Source organism: Mytilus galloprovincialis, chromosome 11, assembly GCF_965363235.1.
Source record: "Mytilus galloprovincialis chromosome 11, xbMytGall1.hap1.1, whole genome shotgun sequence".
Lineage (NCBI taxonomy): Eukaryota > Metazoa > Mollusca > Bivalvia > Mytilida > Mytilidae > Mytilus > Mytilus galloprovincialis.
The window spans coordinates 23,319,942-23,343,338 of NC_134848.1; the positions used below are offsets into that span (position 1 = coordinate 23,319,942).

General features: G+C 33.2%; 1 pseudogene; it reads left to right on the forward strand.

Annotated features, from left to right (window-relative positions):
• The first annotated feature begins 708 nt into the window (after window positions 1-708).
• Window positions 709-5,090, forward strand: LOC143052075 (uncharacterized; annotated as a pseudogene).
• Window positions 5,091-23,397: the final 18,307 nt, after the last annotated feature.

Genomic DNA, 23,397 nt, shown 5'->3' on the forward strand with positions numbered 1-23,397 from the left:
GACCGTCAACCCAATACACTGGATGTCCCAGGAGAAGATTTTAGATAAATTCTTGGGTTTGGCCAGACCAAACAAACCAGTGATTTTACATTTGCGTGGCCAGGCCACGGAGACGATGTCAGACGGTGTATACACCAGAGCTTTGGAAATGTCCAGAACAACTGTGAACCGGAGCAAAAGATTCATCTCCATTGTTTCCATGGAAGTACCAGACAAATGGACACTTGGCGTCGTGCATTTCCAAACACCTATTTCAGTTTAGTATACCTGTTACATGTCTTTGTGGTACAAGATTTTTCTGTTAAGTTGCATAAAATTAAATCAACCTCATTAGCTGCCTGATCTATCCCATTTTGATTTCCACTATATTTCTTCGATTCAAAGTTTAGAATATCATTTCAGAAGGGTTTTGATTGATATATTTTTGGAGTTATCGTTCCACTTTTAAGATTTTATTGGTTTCCATTGGTCTTCTGAAAACAGATGCCATTATTCACTGATATTACATTTAAGAATTATTTCAATTTGTTCATGATCTTAAAAGTAGTTGATTTCATTAGTTTTAAAGTATGTTACTGAGGTAAGATTAACGTCCTCATTCTCATACAAATTAAAACTGAGGGAAACGTATCAAATATAAAGAATTACAACACAGCAGAGACGCAACAGCGAAATGAAACACACACAGAAATTAACTTTAATGTAGCAATGGCCATTTTCCTGGTTTGTACAGGGCATTTTATGTAAAAATGGTGGGTTGAACCTGGTTTTGTGGCATGTCAAACCTCCCGCTTCAATGGCAGTGTTAATTATAACATTAAAATGACAACATTACACGATAGGGTTACAATAGATAAACAGATAATAAATGGGAGAAAATATAGGAAAGAGAAACAAACGAATAATAGCCATCAATTGGTATCAGGTAAAAAAAAAATATTTGTATACGCCAGACGCGCGCTACGTCCACCAAAAACTATGCTCGGATGTAAAAAGTTTGAAAGCCATAACATCTACAAAGTTGAAGATCGTCGAGGACCAAAAGTTCCAAAAAGGTTGTGAGGCCATGGTTAACCGCCTGGGACAAAAAAAAATCATTATTATCATGAATAATACATAGTTTTGCAAACAGTAAATTTCATAAAATGACTATATAATAGATATACATAATTAAACTGAAGTGGTGACTAGCTATAGAATAAAAACGAATAAATTACAAAATCACAGCCCACCTAGCCCTAGTCAGGACAACGCTCAAAGTGACGTCACATTTTTTCTAAAACGTGTTCCGAAAATTAAGAAAGAATTTGGATGAATTTCAAGATTAGATTTGTATGACTTATCTTACTTATATTAATAACCATGAAAATTATTATACTAATTAATATTTAATTTTAGTATTAATTAAACAATTAATAGGGATCTTTCACGACTTTTCATGCGTGTCGGCGCTACGGTATTATAGGTGGTTACTTGAACGCTTGCATGACGTTTAACGCTTGAATCTGCAGTTACAACGTAAACAATGACGTCCAATGATTACATCACCTTGTCTGTTTCAGCCTTGAAGAAAGAACCAACGTTACGTGGGGCTGTCACAAGAGACAGAAATATAGATCTTATATAAAGGTATACGATGTTTATTTAAAATTCTTCTACTATAAAGTGGAAACGCCGATATAGTATTGATGTCAAAGCGACAACAACCAGACCATAGAGCAGACAACAGCCAAGGTCCCCAATATGTCTTCAATGTAGCGAAAAAATCCCGCACCTGGAGGCGTCCTTCAGCTGGCCCCTTAAAAATTATGTATACTAGTTCAGTGATAATGGAAGTCATACTTAACTCCAAATTATATACAAGAAACTAAAATTAAAAATCATATACAAGACTAACAAAGGCCAGAATTGGGACAGGTGCAAAATTGTGGCGGGATTAAACATGTTTATGAGATCTCAACCCTACCCCTATTCCTCTAGCCAATGTAGTAAAGTAAATCCACTTAAAAAAATATTATCTCCTCATTTTTGAAATTAGTGCACGTAATATTAGATTAATTAAGCAGTATTATAAAACAATATTGCTTACTGGTAGGTGCTCAAATAACAGATTGTATTTGACATTATATCTTCTATTTATATTGTTTTTATTATGATGAAAAGCATTTTTGATTGTTTAATAGTGAAGTTTGGTATCAATTTTGGATGTTTTAGCCTGGTCATTACCGTAATAGGTGCCAAAAGGGCGTAATTGGTGTACAAGTTCAAGTAAAAATTGTGTCGACATGTTTTGGTTGTATCTTGGTTCTACAAAGCTTTTCACTCAAATTAGTGATCTTATTAAAAATTAGTAAATAAATAATCAGTGACATTTTTATATAAGGGCTATTCCAGAAAAAAATGTATGGGGTGGTTGGAAGGCAGTTTTTGTCAGCATCCGCCACCCAGACAATTGTAAGGGGGCTACCATTTGATTTTTATGGGGGGGGGGGGGTGTGGGGCGGGGGCTAGGATGAAATTTGAAAAAAATAGTCAGGACAGGAGTTTCGGGTAAAAAAAAAAGGCAGGTTGAGACACTTGCAAAAAAAAAAAGTCAGGACGACAATTTAGGTAAAAAAAAGTCAGGATAAACTAAAAAAAAAAAGGCAGGACCGAACAGAGTGAAAAATAAAAAGGCAGGACAGGGATTACAGCTAAAAAAAAAAGCAGGACAAAACAAAATTTTTCATCCTAGCCCCCCATAAAAATCAAATGGTAGTTCCCTAATTGAGAATTATAGTGTGAAAGGTTGCTCTGATACCCATCACCCATGTATTATTAATATAACTAGAACACACCCGCGAAATCGCGGGCATTCAGAGCGTAGTTTAAAGTATGTAAAGTGTTGTTGGAAGAATTTTGTAAAATACAGAATGACTGGAGAATTTCAGCAAAAGTATCATAAGTCATGGGTTATTGGGGACAGGAAATTTTTTTTTACCCTCCACCTTTATTTCCAAAGTTCCCAATTTTTGGTTTTCTATCAATTTCAATATGAACATACATTTAGTATGTTATGAACATTTATTTAAGTAAGGAGCCTGTAATTCAGTGGTTGTCGTTTGTTTATGTGTTACATATTTGTTTTTCGTTTATTTTTTGTACATAAATAAGGCCGCTAGCTTTCTCGTTTGCATTGTTTTACATTGTCATTTCGGGCCTTTTGAAGCTGAGTATGCGGTAGGGCTTTGCTCTTTGTTGAAGGCCGTACGGTGACCTATAGTTGTTAATATCTGTGTCATTTTGGTCTCTTATGGAGAGCTGTTTTAACATGGCAATCATACCACATCTTCTTTTTTTTATGTAATCAATGAATTTTGTAAAAGATTTAATGACTGGAGAATTTCAGAAAAAGTATCAAAAGTTCACATGAATAATTTTAGCGCTTATCTGTATATTATGAACATTCATTACTATATAAATAAAGCGTATTTACTTTCAATTCTAAGTTTACTAAGGGAGCTACCATTTGATTTTTATGGGGGTGCTAGGATGAAATTTGAAAAAAATAGGCAGAACAGGAGTTTTGAGTAAAAAAAAAGGCAGGATGACAATTTAGGTAAAAACAGTCAGGATAAACTAATAAAAAAAAGGCAGGATCGATTAGAGTGAAAAATAAAAAGGCAGGACAGAGATTACAACTAAAAAAAAAAAAATGCAGGACAAAATTTTTCATCCTAGCCCCCTCATAAAAATCAAATGGTAGCTCCCTAATCGATCCATGGTGATCATTGATATAGTATACAGACCCTCTCTATTTAATAAACTCTGTGACCGCCGTGGATAGTAAACTTGAAAATGATAGCAGATAAAATTCTGAAAATACACTTTATTCGTAGTATATGTATGTTCAAAGTATACAGAAAAACGCAAACCGGAAGTCTAATCTGACTTAAAATTTCGTACAATGACGGGACAATATCCGGATGCCTTTTTTCTCGTTTTTCTCCTAAAATAACTCAATCTGAATAATCATATGAATGGATGACAAATGCGACTATGCACTGTACCTATAGGACACAGAGGCGTGTTGATTAATTTATTCTGGAAAGAAGAGAAGCGACACCAAAAATGAGGTCTTCTCGTTTAATAGTATAGATGTGCCCTCCCCCCCCCCATACATTTTTTTCTGGAATAGCCCTAGGAATAAGTTTACTTGTAGGCAATCTGCAGGCTTACATACAATATAGACTCAGCTGGAGACAGAGGGACTGCACACTATTTCAGGAATCTCCTTAATGCCAGGAATGTGAAGGGTGAAGTCCGTAATGCCTACCGACCATACAGACTCTTATATTATACAATTTTGGATGCGATGAGTTGTGTTTTATTTCTTCAAAAATTTGACAAAGGCTTTGATGACCAATACCATTACCAGATGGTTTTTCAAATTTTTCATCAGATGAAAAAATCAACTGGCTTAATAATATATGCAAGGACATTTTAGAGACAAATTTCTTTGAGTCTGAAAATGACATAATGAAAGAGTTGAGAGAAATATTAACAGATGACACTCATCCTGAGAACTATTAGCTTTCCAACATACACGAAGGCGACGGCAGAGTAAAATGTCATTATTGTGAAAAAAACATATGCATATGTTGGTTCTCTTAAAGCTCATGAGGAAAGTGTTCATAATGCAAAACCTCCGCCTATAAATAGTGCCAATACTAAAGTAAGTGATGAAGTTGGACACTACTGTCGTCTTCTTTTTAAACTGACATTGCTTCACAAGAATTTGGATTCAGCAGTTGATATGGCTGACGGTAAACGCAGTGTTCGTTCTGCAAAATATGAATTACCAATATATGTGAAAACACATAAAACCAAATATGCTATTGGTTCAATCCATTTAATCGCTTTAAAAGAGGGAATTTTGAAAAGCGATCAGCAAGATCATATCATAGGGGACATGTGTACTACGTTTGAAGTCGATTGGACTAAAACTTCATCAAAAACTACCTTGACCAAAAACTTTAACCTGAAGCGGGACAGACGGACGCACAGACCAGAAAACATAATGCCCCTCTACTATCGTAGGTGGGGCATAAAAAGGAAAACACTGCTGGTTATAAGCGCCATAGAGTAAGTTCTTTACATTTATTTATCTTACAACTATTATTAGATAAAGTTTACATAAGTATTTTTACTGATTATAAAGTATACGCTTTGAATTATTTCACACACAAATCACGTTGTTCAAATCACTGTATGAAAAGTGCGAATCGTCAAATGAGTTGATCACATGGGTCATGTCAGATTTTTTAATTTTCACTGAATGGAACGTGTGAATCGTAATAAAGTTTTTTTTATTTTCAAGATTTTACTAGTATAAAGTCGGCGTTATTCATCCAATATTTTTATGTTTGATATTGATTGCTTGTTATAAATGACTTATGATTGATACATGTATGTTTGCTTGTCATTTACATTGTGATATTTTTTTTTTGTAGTCTTTTACCCTCAGTAGAAGGAGGAATAAACATATCCAAATTTATAGTGTTCTTTGATTTTGGGTCATGTAACATCACAGTAAAAGATCTCATACAGCAACAGCAAAGATGAGTCAAGCTGAAGGACATGCGTTTTCAGACAAATTACAGTCATTTTGTGAAAGTAGAGATGATTACGATAAATCATTGGACAAAAACATTCAATTGGTTAAACAACTACTTTCAGACTTTGATGAATGCTTTGATAAGTTCATGCTAGTAATAAGCCATCTCCACAAAGAAGTTCATCTGTGAAGGCGTCTCCTGATAGAAGTCTACCTGTGCAACAATCTTTTTGCATAAGTTCTCTGTGCCACAACAACCATCTGTGAGTACAGATTCTGTAACATTAGCTAGTACAGCTACCCAACAAAGACAATAAAAAGAACTTGAAGCCAAACGCATTAGATTAAAGTGTTTAGAAACTGAGATTGAGATTCGGAAGCAAACAGCAGAGTTAGAGGCACTGTTAGAGTTGAAAAGTGCTCAAAGTGACTATCTGTTAAGTTTAGATGATCATGATCAGACTTAAGTTAAACAAATAGATTCTGATGAACGATTTCGTAGTGACACAAAGACAGATTCTAATAACAACAACCATGTAACTTTTTCATCTAGTACTCCACATGGCCAGGCTAGCCAAAAGTTCACAAGGGATAATTATGAACAACCAAGTCATATTGAACCAGTGTCAACGCGAAATGCATCTGCTTCAGCATTTAAACCAAAAACAATAGATGATTCAACCTTACAATCTGCCACTGGACTAAGTCGTTTTTTGATTAAGAAAGATCTCGTCTTAAATCGCCTATCGAAATTTGACGATAATCCCATGCTATATGTTTCATGGAAAATAAGTTTAAAGGGCATCATGCTAGAATTAGACACTTCTTCTACAGAACTCGATTTATTAGTACGTTGGCTGGGGCCTGATTCATCAAAACAGGCGTCAACCATTCGTGCATGTAATGCGATAAATCCAGGTTTAGCAGTTGAGAAAATTTGGGAACGACTAGAACAAAGGTTCGGTTCGCCAGAAGTCATAGAGACATGCTTAAAAAGAAGAATTTCGTCATTCAAGGTCATCGACAAACAAGACCCAAAACGCTTATATGAGTTAGCAGACCTTGCTTCTGAATTAGCTTCAATAAAATGTCGACCTCAGTATAACATTCTGTTTTCGTATTTTGACTCCTCGACAGGAGTTAATCTCCTCATTTCCAAACTGCCATGGAATCTCCGTGAGAAATGGACAACAGATGCAACAAGATACAAGGAACGAGAACAATGTGTCTATCCCCCGTTTACATTTTTCGAACAATTCATACAGAGAATCGCTAAAATGAAGAATGACCCAAGTTTTCAACTTACCGGTTCTCATGAGAAAACAAGTAGTGCAAGCGAACGAGATCGCACGTATAGGAAATCGTTTCTCTCTAAGCTTTTGTTATGTTGCAAATAGCTAAACAAATTCAGTCATGATATTTCAGTATTAGGCCCTTTAAAGAACACTCACAACTCTGTATTTTTATTTTATCAATATTTATCAATCCGTCTTTACTCAAAATATATTTTTTTTCTTCAGAAATTATGTAATAAAATTAGAATAACAGAGTTGCCTTCATGTCGTTGGTATTTTTTCAGACTATAGTTATAAGAAAAGATGTGAAAACGTTGAATTGTCTGCAGTTAATTCCTTCTAAAAACAGTCGGGGCACTTAGCGAACTCCATAATATTATGGAATTGGCTAAATTTGACTGCTTTATGAAAAGCCATAATATTATGAGATTAAATAATATTTCCAGTAATATTATGTGTGTCCATAATTTTGAATATTATTGAATTTCATAATTATGCATGAAAAAATAAAATTTGATGTGTCCGAAAAACAATGTTTTGGGTACTGCTAACAAGTTCCGTAATTTATTAATCTTGAAATGCTATTTTTATGATCATCTATTGATTATATTCATCCGACAATCGTCGCCTTTCTCGCGTCTTATTTAAAATGCTTTCGTCTTCAATGTCTTTTATCTAGAACAATATTTTGTACAAGGGAGACAAATCGTGTCGTCTTATAAGCCATATTTTTGTTAAGTGTATTATCGTTCCTTAAACAATGAATAAATCGTGTTTTAGAAAATAAATGTAGAAAATAAGTGTGTCAGTTGACCTCGTTTTCAATACATAAGTTTTATCAAGGGGAAATGTTATAAAAAAAATAGTACACATCCTTCAGACGTCTTTATAAATTATAAATGACTATGTACACAATAGGTATAGAAACACATTACTTTCACGTGTTTATATGTCTTGATTTGACGAAATTTAATTAATGGTCAGATCCACAAAAACTCATTACATGCAATTGTTATTGTTTCAAATTCAGTTTATGTTGCAGACCGTTTTAATGTTGCTTATGTGTATTTGTGTATATTGGGTAAGGTGGGTACATTAATTCGAATACACATGCATACAACGTATTTTTTCTGTCACCATCAAATTTGAAATGTTTCTTTTCAAATCCTTTAAAAATAAAATTGTGTCTGTAAAAGAAAAGTCTCTTGTGTTGTCTTACATGTAAATAAAAATTACATCTTAGAATAAAAATCGAGACATCAAGACAGAATTTAAATCATAATCTATAAACATAGGCAGGTAGAAATTAGATATTCATTTTGATGTATTACCAATAAATATTTATTTCGACGTCGGTCAATATTTGATGATAGATACACCTGAGTATTTAAAACAGCACTATGACATGTATGATTGTTATTTTCCTACATAACACGTTGCATATCAAAATTCAGTTATTGTCCATTTCACTTCTATATATCTGCAGAAAAAAATTCTTAAAAAATTAAAATAACATATTGGTTCTTGAGAACCACAAAATTAATTTATATACAAGTATAAAAACAGCAGAAGAAATAAATTGTAAATATTAAACTATTTCAATGCGAAGCAAGGTCATATGTAATACAATATTATTTAGTTCAGCAGTATCATTAATTGGTAAGAAACAGATGACATAATTTACGTTTGATATGAAAATTTATACACATTGCAGAATGAACTCATAATATTAATGCCTAGTTGAAATTATATCACAACGTACTAATGGGAGTGCAACCTGCCAAAATAATCTTTTGGAAATAAATTAAGATATAAGTACTGTATGAAATGTGGATGATGACTTATACATGACGACATTTATAATAGACTTTTATTTTTGTTTGTTAATATATAATATTAAAATCGAAAAAAAAATATTCTATTTCTATTTATCCAAATTTATTCGTTGACTTCTTTACACATCATACTAGTCAAAACACGAAGTTTGTTAGTCAAAATATAATATAGAATAATATAAATAAATATATTAAATATTTATAATATAGAGATTTGAACACTCCAAACAAATATCAATCACTACGTGTTAATCGCAATTCATTGAATGGTAAATCAGTTGATTCAAACAATAAAATATAATATAAAAGCTACGAGAAATGTTGTATAAAGGTTTAAAAATTGTTCTATTATCTCGGCTAATATTCTAAAACTATAACACCTGTATTCCTTAATTTCCGAATTAAGTAGTATTTTTTTTTTATTGAGAGTAATGACTTATTGCTCCGGATTCACAATAATATGTCCGAGTAGGACGTCATGTCTAATTACATAAAATTGAGATCGAAATAGGGAATATATGTAAAAGAGACAACTCCAGCCAGAGAGCAGACAACAGACTGACACTTTGTGAACTAGCAAGACTTAAATCCTGGTGAACATTTCAGACTAGTAAAAAGCCGGGTTGATATGGTATTATCGTGTTTTGTCGTAAGGAAACTGTTTTTCTCCAATTTAAGTTTAAACGAGTGAATTCATATAAGATATATGACGACGTCCCATTGAATTGCTTTAAACTAATACAATAATAAATTACAGATATGAATGTTACTACCTATTAAGTTTACAAAAATGTCGCGCTTACAAAATACTAAAACAATATAACCACTCTCTGTGAAAGATGGGCGACAGATTCCAGAGGGACAGTCAAACTTATAGATCGAAAATAAACTGACAAGGCTATGGCAAAAAAAGAAAAGACAAACATTCAAATAATAGAACCCAATACACAACACAGAAAGGTAAAAACTGAGCAACACGAACCCCAACGAAAACTGTGGATGATATCAGGTGCTCCGGAAGGGTATGCTGATCCTGATCCACATGTGGCACCCGTCGTGTAGCTCATGTTATTACAAACCCGGTAAATACTTTAATTCGGTATGTCATATACGTGAAAAGGAAAGGGGATTTTAGTTATGAAATAAGGAACATATCCGATATCATCTGTAAAACGGTTAATCCATAACTATCATTTATCATCTACAAAATACCACATTTAATAACATGCATACTCTATCGACACCATTCAAACTCTCGTTAATGGTCATCTTTGAAAAACTAAAGCTAATGATTGAAGACTTTTTAAAGAAGGCTTATTTTCTTTGGTAAAGTGCTAGTATTACACCATAACGAATATTATGGTACACCATAATTTAAGATATATTATAAAAATCAATAATATTATAAGATAGCATAATGTGTGGATTAATATTATGAAATCAAATAAGTTTGGAAATGCTTATAATGCATCAAGATATTAAAAAATCGATCATATCGTGATAACGATTTTATTGGAATATGTTTTTGTTTCGGTAGACATGTCTACCATGTGGTGATCTCATAAGATAAACACTGGCAATGTTTTGAATTTGACATAGGTAACAATTTATTTAAAAATAAACCATTTATCCTCCATTTCTTTTACTTTAAAAAAAATCATAACTAAAAAACAGGCAAATGATACCCAGAGGACATAAAAACCCACAAGTCGAAAATAAACTGACTAAGCCATGGCTAAAAAAGAAAAAAGAAAAACACTCTGAAAACAGTAAACATTACAGAAGAATAAAAAACCGTAGACAATTTCATCTATCATTTACAACATACCCAATTTAATAACCATTCTCTATCGATGTACTCTTCGATTCTATTATATAAGTGCATTAATTTTAAAGCAATGTACTGATTCGTTCATTCAAATAAAGCAGTCAATATAAAAGTTTCGACACTATTCAAACTCTGGTTCATAGACATTTTTATAAAACTTAAGATTATGATCGAAGAGATTTGAAGAAGGCTTATTCTCTTTGGTAAAGTGCTACCCAAAGTATTTTTTCGTGAAAGCAGCATACCATCCGTATATACATTGGACATCCGTTCTGTCCGGACATCTTTTTTTTTTCATCCGTTAGGCGTCCGTTCGTGCTATCCGGTAAGGTGTGATATGCAAAGTACGAGAAACGGAAATGTACCGGACAGAACGGATGTCGAACGTACATCCAACGGAAGAGTATCGCATAAAACGCACACCTAACGGAAGCGTAACGGATGAACAATATATACGGAAAAATAAAAGGCAACAATAATAATACATGTACATCGCATAAATATTCAAAATGTTTAGGTGTAACTGTTTTTGGTTTATTCTTCAAAATACCGCATAAGGTCAGCGTCTGAAATAAGAGCTGCTTGATTGTGAAGAATCGCCCTTATTTTAAGGTTGATTATGAATAATAAGAATTCATGAACCTTAAGAAATCTGACATACCAATAATTGGCATTTCTGACGCAAAAAATTCAATTGGCATATATCCGTTTCAGATCCGTTGATCATCCGTTTTATCCGTTATACGTCCGGTAGAAGTCCGTTTCTCATTCGTTTAACATCCGTTTTATCCCTTATACGTCCGGTTGAAGTCCGTTGGTGAGTTTATCATCCAGACCACCAACAGATGTATAACGGACACGTAACGTATACAAAATGGAAACGAAACGGACGAGTATCGTACAAAACGGACGCCTAACGGACGTTCAACGGACATTTTATCCGTTGGACGTCCGTTCAACGTTTTGAATATGCTCAAAATTTTCCACCGGACAGAACGGACGTCGACGGATAAAACGTACGCTTAACGGACATGCAACGGATATGGACGGACGTCTTACGAATAAGAACGGACGTCTAACGGATATGGACGGATTGAAAAAAGGTTTTCCGTTAGGCGTGGGTTCGAGCTATCCGGTAAGATGTGACCGAGGCTTTTCTTGCATCCTTATTTGCAACACACTATAAAACACGATTTTACATTTCTAGCGATAGACTTTACATCTACAGCGCTTGAATTTACATCTTCAGTGCTACACTTTATACGGATTTGGCTATACTTTTTGGACCTTTTGTATTATAGCTCTTCATCTTTTTTATAAGCTTTGGATTTCAAATATTTTGGCCACGAGCATCACTGAAGAGACATGTATTGTCGAATTGCGCATCTGGTGCAAGAAAATTGATACCGTTAATTTTATTACTACCACTGGGTCGATGCCTCTGCTGATGGACTATTAGTCCCCGAGGGTATCACCAGCCCAATAGCCAGTACTTCGGTACTGGCATGAAAATACGGATTTTTTATGTGTTATTAAAATTTGCTATTACAAAATGATAGAAATTGTTATAAATTAAGGAATGTATCTCCCTTATGCAAAGCTCTGATTCCTTTCACGGATTTGGCTATACTTTTTGGACCTTTTGGGTTATAGCTCTTCATCTTTTTTATAAGCTTTGGATTTGAAATATTTTGGCCACGAGCATCACTGAAGAGACATGTATTGTCGAATTGCGCATCTGGTGCAAGAAAATTGATACCATTAATTTTATTATATCTTCAGCGCTAGACTTTACATCTTCAGCGCTGGACTTTACATTTCCAGCGCTTGACTTTATATCTCCAGCGCTTGACTTTACATCTAGATCTCCAGCGCTAAACTTTACATCTCCAGCGCTTGATTTTACATCTTCAGCGCTAGACTTTACATCTCCAGCGCTTGATTTTACATCTCCAGCGCTTGACTTTACATCTTGAACGCTAGACTTTGCATATCTCTAGCGCTAGATATTACACATCTCCAGCGCTAGACTTTACATCCACAGCGATAGACTTTACATCTACAGCGCTTGACTTTACATATTCAGCGTTAGACTTTAGATCTCCAGCGCTGCATGGAGTTTACATTTCCAGCGCTTGACTTTACATCTCCAGCGCTATACTTTATACCTCCAGCGCTTTACTTTACATCTAGATCTCCAGCGCTTAACTTCACATCTCCAGCGCTTGGTAGTACATCTTCAGCGCTAGACTTTACATCTGCAGCGCTTGGTTTTACATCTGCAGCGCTTGACTTTACATCTCCAGCGCTAGACTTTGCATATCTCCAGCGCTAGATTTTACACATCTCCAGTGCTAGACTTTACATCCCCAGCGCTAGACTTTACATCTTCAGCGCTTGACTTTACATATTCAGCGCTAGACTTTAGATCTCCAGCGCTGGAGTTTACATTTCCAGCGCTTGACTTTACATCTCCAGCGCTATACTTTATATCTCCAGCGCTTTACTTTACATCTAGATCTCCAGCGCTTAACTTTACATCTCCAGCGCTTGATAGTACATCTTCAGCGCTAGACTTTACATCTGCAGCGCTTGGTTTTACATCTGCAGAGCTTGACTTTACATCTCTAGCGCTAGACTTTGCATATCTCCAGCGCTAGATTTTACACATCTCCAGTTCTAGACTTTACATCCCAGCGCTAGACTTTACATCTTCAGCGCTTGACTTTACATAATCAGCGCTAGACTTTAGATCTCCAGCGCTGGACTTTAACTCTCCAGCGCTAGACATTACATCTTCAGCGCTGGACTTTACATATCCAGCGCTATACTTTATATCTCCAGCGCTTTACTTTACATCTAGATCTCCAGCGCTTAACTTTACATCTCCAGCGCTTGATAGTACATCTTCAGCGCTAGACTTTACATCTGCAGCGCTTGGTTTTACATCTGCAGAGCTTGACTTTACATCTCTAGCGCTAGACTTTGCATATCTCCAGCGCTAGATTTTACACATCTCCAGTTCTAGACTTTACATCCCAGCGCTAGACTTTACATCTTCAGCGCTTGACTTTACATAATCAGCGCTAGACTTTAGATCTCCAGCGCTGGACTTTAACTCTCCAGCGCTAGACATTACATCTTCAGCGCTGGACTTTACATCTTCAGCGCTTGACTTTACATAATCAGCGCTAGACTTTAGATCTCCAGCGCTGGACTTTAACTCTCCAGCGCTAGACATTACATCTTCAGCGCTGGACTTTACATATCCAGCGCTACACTTTACACAGCGCAGGACTTTAAAAGACACTTTATAATCTGTGTGAGACCAACAGGACTTCGTACTTTAGAGCCTCTAGTTATTTATTATAAAGAAATCGCATGTATAGGCGCACCTGTATTCTGGTTGATATTCGAATGTGTTACGGAGAATATATCTCCCAATTGAAACTATATTCCGCGCTTGTATGACAGTTATGAATATTTTTATATTTTTCTCATAGTATTTGTTATATGATATATTTTATAACAATTGCATTAGGATTTTTTGTAATTTCACATTTAAATTTGCAAAAGTATCATCTCCTCTAAAGCAGTGACATCGAATGTTTGCTTATAACTAATTTTTTTATCCAATATTTACAACATTTATTATAATTTCACAACATTGTTTTCGCTGTAATAAAAGCGAACTGTTTACGTCTGCAACATTAGACAGAAAATTTCACACTAAGTTAACCTGATTCCCAGCGATGATAAAAACAATGTAATTATATATCCACCAGCTGCATTTGCAGACGACTATTATTTGAACTCTTAATGACTAGACTGACCTACTGAAGGTGTCATAACATTTAGGAATCCCGTTAAGATTAACGTTCAACTTTCTACACTGTAATAAACTATTTAAAAAATACTATTATTTGTAAAAGAAATTGTAACTTTGTTTCAACATAATTCATATTGTACTGAAAAATAACGATTAGATTAATTTAACTTGCAAAATTATAAGTAAAACTATAAAAACGAGTTCTACTCTACTTAAATTCAATCATACTCCTTAAAACTATTTAAAACTATTAACTATTGTTTTTCAATAATTTAAAACTACTTAAGTTAAGATATCTAATCGGGTCCTACTAAAAAGCGTCGGGAGCGCCCGGATGAAGAAAAAGCGCCGGGGAAAAAAATTATCGTCCGGGGAAAATATATAGAGATGAATGTTTCAATTTTAACAATAATATATGAATACTATTTCGAAAAGATAATAATGTATCACAGTTTATGCTGAAGATTTATAAATCGTTAAACACCGACAGATACGTTTCTCAAATTTCCCAGATTAATTTTAATTTTATAAAATTAAAGGAGTTGCACATTATTTAAGAACGGTAAAAGTAATTGAACAAGTGTTCACCATGCAGTTGCGAATATTAGACCTCGATATACGTTTTGATCGAGGACAATATCGTTCATGATTCTTCTATATACTTATATTTACCAACTTATATACAATTTTTAAATCTAAAATGTAAAAGTGCAACAACACTATCTACACACTTTAGATTTAGCATCGTAAATATCCCCATTTATACGGGTGAAACGCGCAATGTTTTTTTTTTCATTCAGGAAATCACTTATTCTCCCGGGCCTTTTTTTTCTTCCTCGGGCGCTTTTTCTTTTCTCGGGCGTTCCCAAGCGTTTTTTAGTAGGACAGATCTTATCGTATTATTTATTTATCGTAGGACATGTAGAAAAAAATCCGTGCTTTCGGATAAGTAGTTTTATACATATCACCCCAAGGTTATCCTAGTAACGTGTCGAGTAACGAGTAGCAGCACAAAAGCAATTAAATGGTGGTGTCAAACTGTCAAATCCAATGTATCTGTGTTTTCCCCCAAAATGTTTTTATACGGAGCACTCAGGGGAGGACTAGATAACTTCTTTAACACCGAAAAATATATTAGAAAAAAAAATGAATAAATGATATGTTTTAGAAATTGTAATCACAATGACTGACATGCTTGAAATCCTAAATTGGATGCGAAGTTGCTTTTTTTTTTTTTTTTCTTCAATTATACCTCACCCCATTTTTTTTAAGAAATGAATATATTTCATAGATTAGAATCCATCCATTTTTTTGGGGTAAAATATGGTTCTTTAACTCCTAACATTGGTAGAGCCTTTAAACACCAAACCCTGGATCAGTGCATTTAGTCTGTTATGATTATGACAGAAGACATGCAAAGAAATGACTAATGACCAGTGCATTAATATTATAGGATTTACATTTTTCCTTTTGGTCAATCATCTTGCAGGGTCCAAACGAGTTCACCTGTATGTGTGCCATTTGTTTTCTTAATTTCTTTATCAGCTATTGACTTGGTATCTTCTTATCAAATAATGTGTGTGAAATTTAAATCTCTTTTAGATATACATGTTAGTTTCTTACCCTTTCTACTTAAAAAAGGCCATTTGCCAATGGAATAAAAAGAATAACTAATCAAAGAATTCAAATAGGCTGCGCGCATTAGCAAATTCATGTGTTGTTCGGTCACTCGTTGAATATTTTTCTTTTTGGATTCTTCGATAATTTATTCTATAAATTACATTTTAATTTCAATTGTACGTACACGTACTTATGTATATATGTTTGTTAACTGGAAAATATTTCTCGGTCTTAAAATCAATTATACGTCGTATACTTTTCTATGTTAAACTTATATAGTTAGGCACTTTTGTTGTATGTTTATATCATTCGTTTTTTTTTTAGACATTTATTTCTTTCATTAGTTCACTGTTGTAGCCTAAACATATATTCAAAAGGCTAAGTCTAAAAAATCAAGTTGAACCCCATCATGAGTTGAAACATCAATATATATAGTCTTAGGTCTCTACTTTTTATATTTTGTTGTAAGAGATGTATAAATACTCTGTCACACCCGGTCTATGTTTTAGTTAGTTTTTTTTCTGTTTGTATCGATCTGATGAGATAAGCCATTTTCAACTGGCTTCTATAGTGTGTTCATATGTTAGAAGGTTGAGCGCTCACAAACATGTTTAAACCCGCCACATTTTGTATGCGCCTGTCTTTTGTCTAGAAACCTGCAATTTAGTGGTTGTAATGGTTCATGTCATTAATTTTTGTTTTTCCCAATTGATTTGTGAATTATGCCGTTATTTTTCTCAATTTAATTGTTTCACTTTTTATTTATGTCGTGTCCTTTCATAATCGACTTTAAGGTATCGGCGTTTGTCATTGTTGAAGGTCGTACCGTTACCTCTTATTGCTAACATCTACTTAATATGAACTTTGGTGGAAAATTGTCTCATTGGCAATCATACAACATCGCCTTATATTTATAATCTTAGGAAAGGTATAGGAAATTGGAAATATATATGCACGCCATTTAATAAAATTCATGCTAGTGCTTTAATACAGAAAATAACATGCAAAACATTAAACGTTTGAAGTTGTAAATTGTGTTAAAGCTTGCGGAAGAATATCTCAAAAACGTTTTACGACACTGCCGGTAAGGACCGGTAACTCTGTATTTTTTTGCGGGAAAATATGAATGGCTTCTCATATCTAATCTTTCAGAAAAATCGATTTCTTACAAAAGAGTGTCCACCATGCACTTACACTGCACTATTAAAAGCATAGTAGAATATATTGATATACAAATGGATGAAGTATAAAAAAAAAGAAGATGTGAAGGTATGATTGTCAATGAGACAACTATCCACAAAAGACCAAAATGACACAAACATTAACAACTATAGGTCACCGTAAGGCCTTCAACAATGAGCAAAGCCCATACCGCGTAGTCAGCTATAAGAGGCCCCGATAAGACAATGTAAAACAATTCAAACGAGAAAACTAACGGCCTTATTTATGTTTAAAAAATGAACGAAAAACAAATTTGTAACACTTGAACAAACGACAACCACTGAATTACAGGCTCCTGACTTGGGACAGGCATATACATAAATAATGTGGAAATTATATATACAGCCCTTGGATGGTGTAAACTTTCCAAAAAAATTGTATAGTGTACTTGTGTAATGGTGTAATGGTGCTGTGGTGTATGGTGTAAGGGGAATGGTGTAATGGTAATTGAGGAATGGTGTGATTGTGTAACGTGCGATCGGGAATGGTGTGAATGATGGTGTATGACATCTCATTGGTTGAAACGAATTTCTTTTTATTTTATTTTTTCGAATTGTAAACATATACAATAATAATAATCTTAATATTTGAAATTTAATTGCATTATGGGTAATTTCGGATCGTGTAGATAGAATGGGGAATGGTGCATGGTGTAATGTGAAAGGTGTATGGTGCAAAGGTGTAACGTGTATGGTGTAATGCTGTAATGTGTATGGTGTAATGGTGTATGGTGTAACGTTAGTGGGAAGTTTACACCATCCAAGGACTGTACATGTAACTGTTATATTAATAATAAAATAACAACAAACCAGTGCATACTCTGTGACGTTTATTATATTAGTATAATAGTCCCAGGTATACTGATTTGTATCTCAACAATATCATAGTTATTACGGTGCGGTTGAATTTCCTGTCATTTACTTGTCAGAACTTGTCTCAGAAAAAAATATACTCTGTACATTAAACTCAGTTTCAGGTATAGCAAATGTACAGAGGTGTGATCTTTTTCTGTGACATCTGCTTTTGACCATCCACAAGAACTTGAGTCATCCGATGTTCAGTACTTCAGTACTTTGATTAAGTTGGAAGTTTTCAGTTCAAAATCGATTCATGAATTTTTTTGGTGAAAATAAGATTTTTGAAATATCAATTATTGCAACAACAGAAATCGCGTAATTGTCTTCAATAGTTTTAATAAGAACATAACACTTTGTAAATATAGGACCAATTGGCCTATTATTTTCCTTATTACAGTGTATCCAATTTAATGATATACATTGCCTTGTATTGTTTCTTGTGTTCGTCCGGAACCATTCATGAACTATTTGCCACTGGAGTCCAATCAAATCGTTTCCTTTGTTGACTAGTATATATAAATCGAAGCTTGTTTATATCAAGTGACTAATTACATGTAATATTTTTTTTATAAACTGTAGTATCAAAGCTCCTCTATGCACACAAGACGTAATTTATAATAAATTATGGACTTCTTTCAGTAGTTATTTTATATCTATGTTAATCTTTGGTACACCATTCTTACATGTCAGTCCTCTCCCACCATAACACCACTCGATTTTGGTTAATAAGTTGAAAAGTTAAATTTCGTTTATTGTAAGTGTAATGTATCAAGAAAACAAAGACGGGTTCAAACAGAAAGGTTTTGAAATCAAAGATAACTGTGCACCTTAAGATCAGCATGGGTTTATTAGTCGTCAATACGTGTACTTAAAGTCCAGTCTAAAAATAAGCATACTAGGTACTTTGATTCAAGGACGAAACCACGATGTCTAGTCTTACTAAAAATATTATCAATATTCAAACTCTACTTATGAAGATTAAAACAGATTATATACCCATGTCATATCTTTTTAAATACCACTTAATCATAAAAGAATCGAGTCTTGTCATTGCCAGTGGCGATCTATGATAGGGCGTGTGCAAGATGTTCACCCCCCTCCTCTCATCGAAATAGACAGAAAATAGTATGGTTCTCACAGTTATATGTATCTAAAGGATAAAGTTGTCCTTCACCTAGCTCCTCTCGCCGGTATGAATTGTCTATTGGGATTTACACTCCCTTTTCACATTTCATGGATTCTCCCTGATTGTACCAACTATTGTACAGAAATGAGTTAAATCAGTCTAGAAAATACTTAAGGTGGTATGGGAGTCTAAATAAAAATGATAGAATTTGTTCGTTACTTTGCCAAAACGTAGTATCTATTGATACATGTCGAAAAATATAATAAAAATGATAAGTCAACGCGCATTTTCTCTAGGTACAGGACGGGACAAAATGACACATTTTGTATGGATTATACAGGAAAAAACACCATTTTGTGATTAGAAACTAAACAAAATGATAGAATTATTAAATACTTCAGGAAAATATAGTTTTCAGACACTGCTTTAAGAATATCAAAAGAAAAGATAGGGTCACCGTACTAAATACAAAATAGGAAAATTCCATGAATCCTTCAGAAAATGCACTGTTTTAGAGATACCTTCCCCTAAAATGCCAATTAAAAAAACCTAAAAACAAGCCAAAATAGTTAACATTTGCAAATATATTAATATTTATAAGTTCCATTCTTATAAATTGGCTCTTATAAATGAAAATTTACATTAAATATCTGCATTCCTGCATCAAATTTTGCTATCTTGATGGAAAATCTAGATCTTTGGTTCTCTGTTTTTTACAATCCAAGATGGAGGAAGACACTAATACCACCTTAAGACTAGATCATCTTTTATTTAAATTTTCTCAACTTGTAATTTTTTAAGAAAAATATGTATAAGGTTTTCAATCAAATTAGTATTATCACAACTGCATGTGACCATGATGACTTTGTGTACTTTTGAAAATATTACAATTACTGTTACACAGTAGCATATCAGATTCCTAACCATTTATATCTATAGATGAAGGCTATTCATTGAGGAACCGTCGTGTAATGCATTAAATTTTTGATCGCGTAATTAACATAATTTAAAGAAAGATGTGATATTGTAATCAATGAGTCAATTTTTCACAACAGACCAAGTGACACAAAAATTAACAACGTAAGGTCACCGTACGGCCTTCACTAATAGAAATATACCAAACTGCAAAATCAGTTACAAGGCCTCGAAATGATAGGTAAAACAATTCAAACAAGTTAACAAACAGCCTGACTTATGGTTTAATTGGTGAACGACAAAAAATGAATTATACTTCATATGAAAATGCAATATTTTGATGGCTGATACGAGGGTGTTAATTTACTCTATCATATGAGAGTGACAATTTTTTTTTAATGTTACCTTTTCGTCTAGAAAATCGATAGTTTAAAGGACAATGGGTTGAATATACATCAAGTAAATAAAAACAAGGCTAAAGTTCCGCTACGTTTTGACTCAGATTTTATCATTTGACTGTCAATCCCCCCCAAAAAAAAAACCAATACCATTCCTGTTTGTATGGTTTAACACTAGTAATTTTTAGGACACTTTATAGCTTGTTGTTCGGTGTTAGCTAAGGCTCCGTGTTGAAGGTCGTACCTTAACCTATAATGGTTTACTTTTATAAATTGATACTTGGATAGAGAGTTGTCTCATTGCCACTAGCACATGCCACATCTTCCTATATATATGTATACTATATAAATAGAAAAACTGATTACCAAAACAAGATGAATAAAAAATATCAAACAAGAATTACAAATACATCATTTAGTGAAATATTCCATGTGGAACACCTAATAAAATTATTATTTAGCGAAACAATATACCAGACTCAAGCTAACGACCAATTCTATCGACCAATCAAGCCAGCGACCAATTCCATCGACCACTTAAGTTAACACTGAGCATAAACACGTAACAGAACCATTTCAAAATATGTCTGAAAATCACAAAATAACATTATACTACAACGTTCTACTTATATTTAATACGTGATGTATCGCTATTGATATTAATTTTGGATTCCAACAAATAAACATGAGTAGCGTGCTTGCTTGCTGGAGTCTAATAATCGAAATCAGTTATTCAGTTTTTGAAGACTTTATATTACATGGTATTATACATTTATTTCAAATCGAGATTTTTGTTTTAACTAGATATACTGTTTCCAGATTGGATATTTAAAAAAAAAACCTTATGGTCCAAATACCTCATATGGTCCGGCCCGTTGATAATAAAACGAGTATAATACTGATATGGTCCAATTATACGCGTACGGTCAGACCATATGAGTATACGCATGTGGTCATGACCGCACGCATATGGTCCAAATATTGATATGGTTCGAAACAAATTCGTAAGTATTGTAAAACAGAATAAAAAAATCTAAGTACAGCCGTTCAAATGTCAACTTACGGTGAGATAAATAAAATGTTTAAGTGAACAAGGAACTAGAATAATCATGTAAGGGTTTCTATATCCTCGGCATTGTCAAATATCGAGTATTTCCTCAAAACCATTTAGGTTTGAGGGGGTTGGTTCTCGAAACAGTATATAGGGTATAGTCCAAGGCACTTCAGATAATACTGAAAGCAGTAAAACAAATAAAAATATATTAAGAAAGAAAAAACAAAATTTATTCAATGCAACGTTCATCAAGTCAAAACATTTAAACTACGTTCAGCCAGATGCATTTTTTTAAATGTTTAATTCAACATTTATATACAACAGACATATTACATATTACTCAAAAATATCACAAGAATGTTTTAACTATAATGACATAAATAATCAACACGAAAATTAGAAAATGAATGTTATGAATCCTTCGGTTTCTAGTACAACAATGTTGTTCTTTAAAAAGTGTTTCTCAAAAATATTTCTCATACATCTTGCATCACACAAGTATTCATACAGAATAGTCATATAATGTTTTATACTGTATAAGGTCAACTTTACTGTTTAAACTCTTAAGTAAATTCCTTCTGTGAAGATACAACTTTTATTTTTTTTCTCGTTTCAACCTTTATTCAGACATTATGTAGCATGTTATTAATAAAGTGACCGATAAAGACAAAAGATTAATAAGTTGTCTAACAGATAACATTTTATACATTATTCCTTATTCTTTTTTAGATAAATTATTCGTATTTTGTTTTATCAATTACACAATGCAATGTCAAGAAAAAATACTGATTTAATGACAAAAACTAATGTTGTGTGAATATTTTTTCTTATCTTCTCAAATGTAATCGGAGTAAGTTTCAAATATATCTCGTTGGTTTTGAGTATCAATTTGTTTTTATTATACCTTTATTCAATCATTCAACATATATATTTATAATAAATTATTATATATTACTCAAAACGATACATCAACAATTTTTTCTATCTTTTAAAGATACGTGTGCTATTTTTTTTTTATCTTAAAAGTCTTTATTCATACGTGTGCTATCTTTTAGTGTTCAAATGAGTATTTAACAGGTACATCGAAATATTATTATTATTTCATCTAAATAAGTATTAAAAAAATGGTAAGCAAAAGTAAATAACATTACAAAATTATAACAAACGTCAAATAAATAAAGGAGCTGGAATGTCAGTCTTGTTCAATTATTAAATATCAATTAGAATGAATAAAATGAAAATATAATATGATAAGCAAATAAAAAAAAACAGTCGAAAATAATTGATAACTGTAAAGGGAAACAATCTAGTCCTATTACATTTATAAAAAATACTATATCGGCCCGATCAAGAGAACATACACAGTAGTACATTATATCAAACAAAATAGTTACTATGCATATTTATAAATCTTTTGTCAATAAGTATAATATTTAATTCATTTTGGTATCAAATGAAAGCGTATTCACTTAGAATCACTAAAGACCCGTGTAGAATAATAATCAGAAAAAAATTAATAAAAAACAGGGCATATTTCCCCCGTTGTATAGTTGGCTTAGTACCGGTTTTTTATTCTGGAATTTCTGGGAACCAGAAGACAGCAATACACAGTTAGGAGTTTGGTTTCGCATTTTGGCCCCAGTGGATTTTTTATATATGAAAGTTGTTGTGCAATAAAATTCATTTCCAGACAGCTGACTACTAATTTAGCCTTCAAAGATGGTTTATAAAAACATCAATGTTATTTTTACATGTTTAATGGGCTATTTTCTGTTTGACTTTCCGTATTTTCATAGCTATACCAGCCATAGGTCCAGAAATTA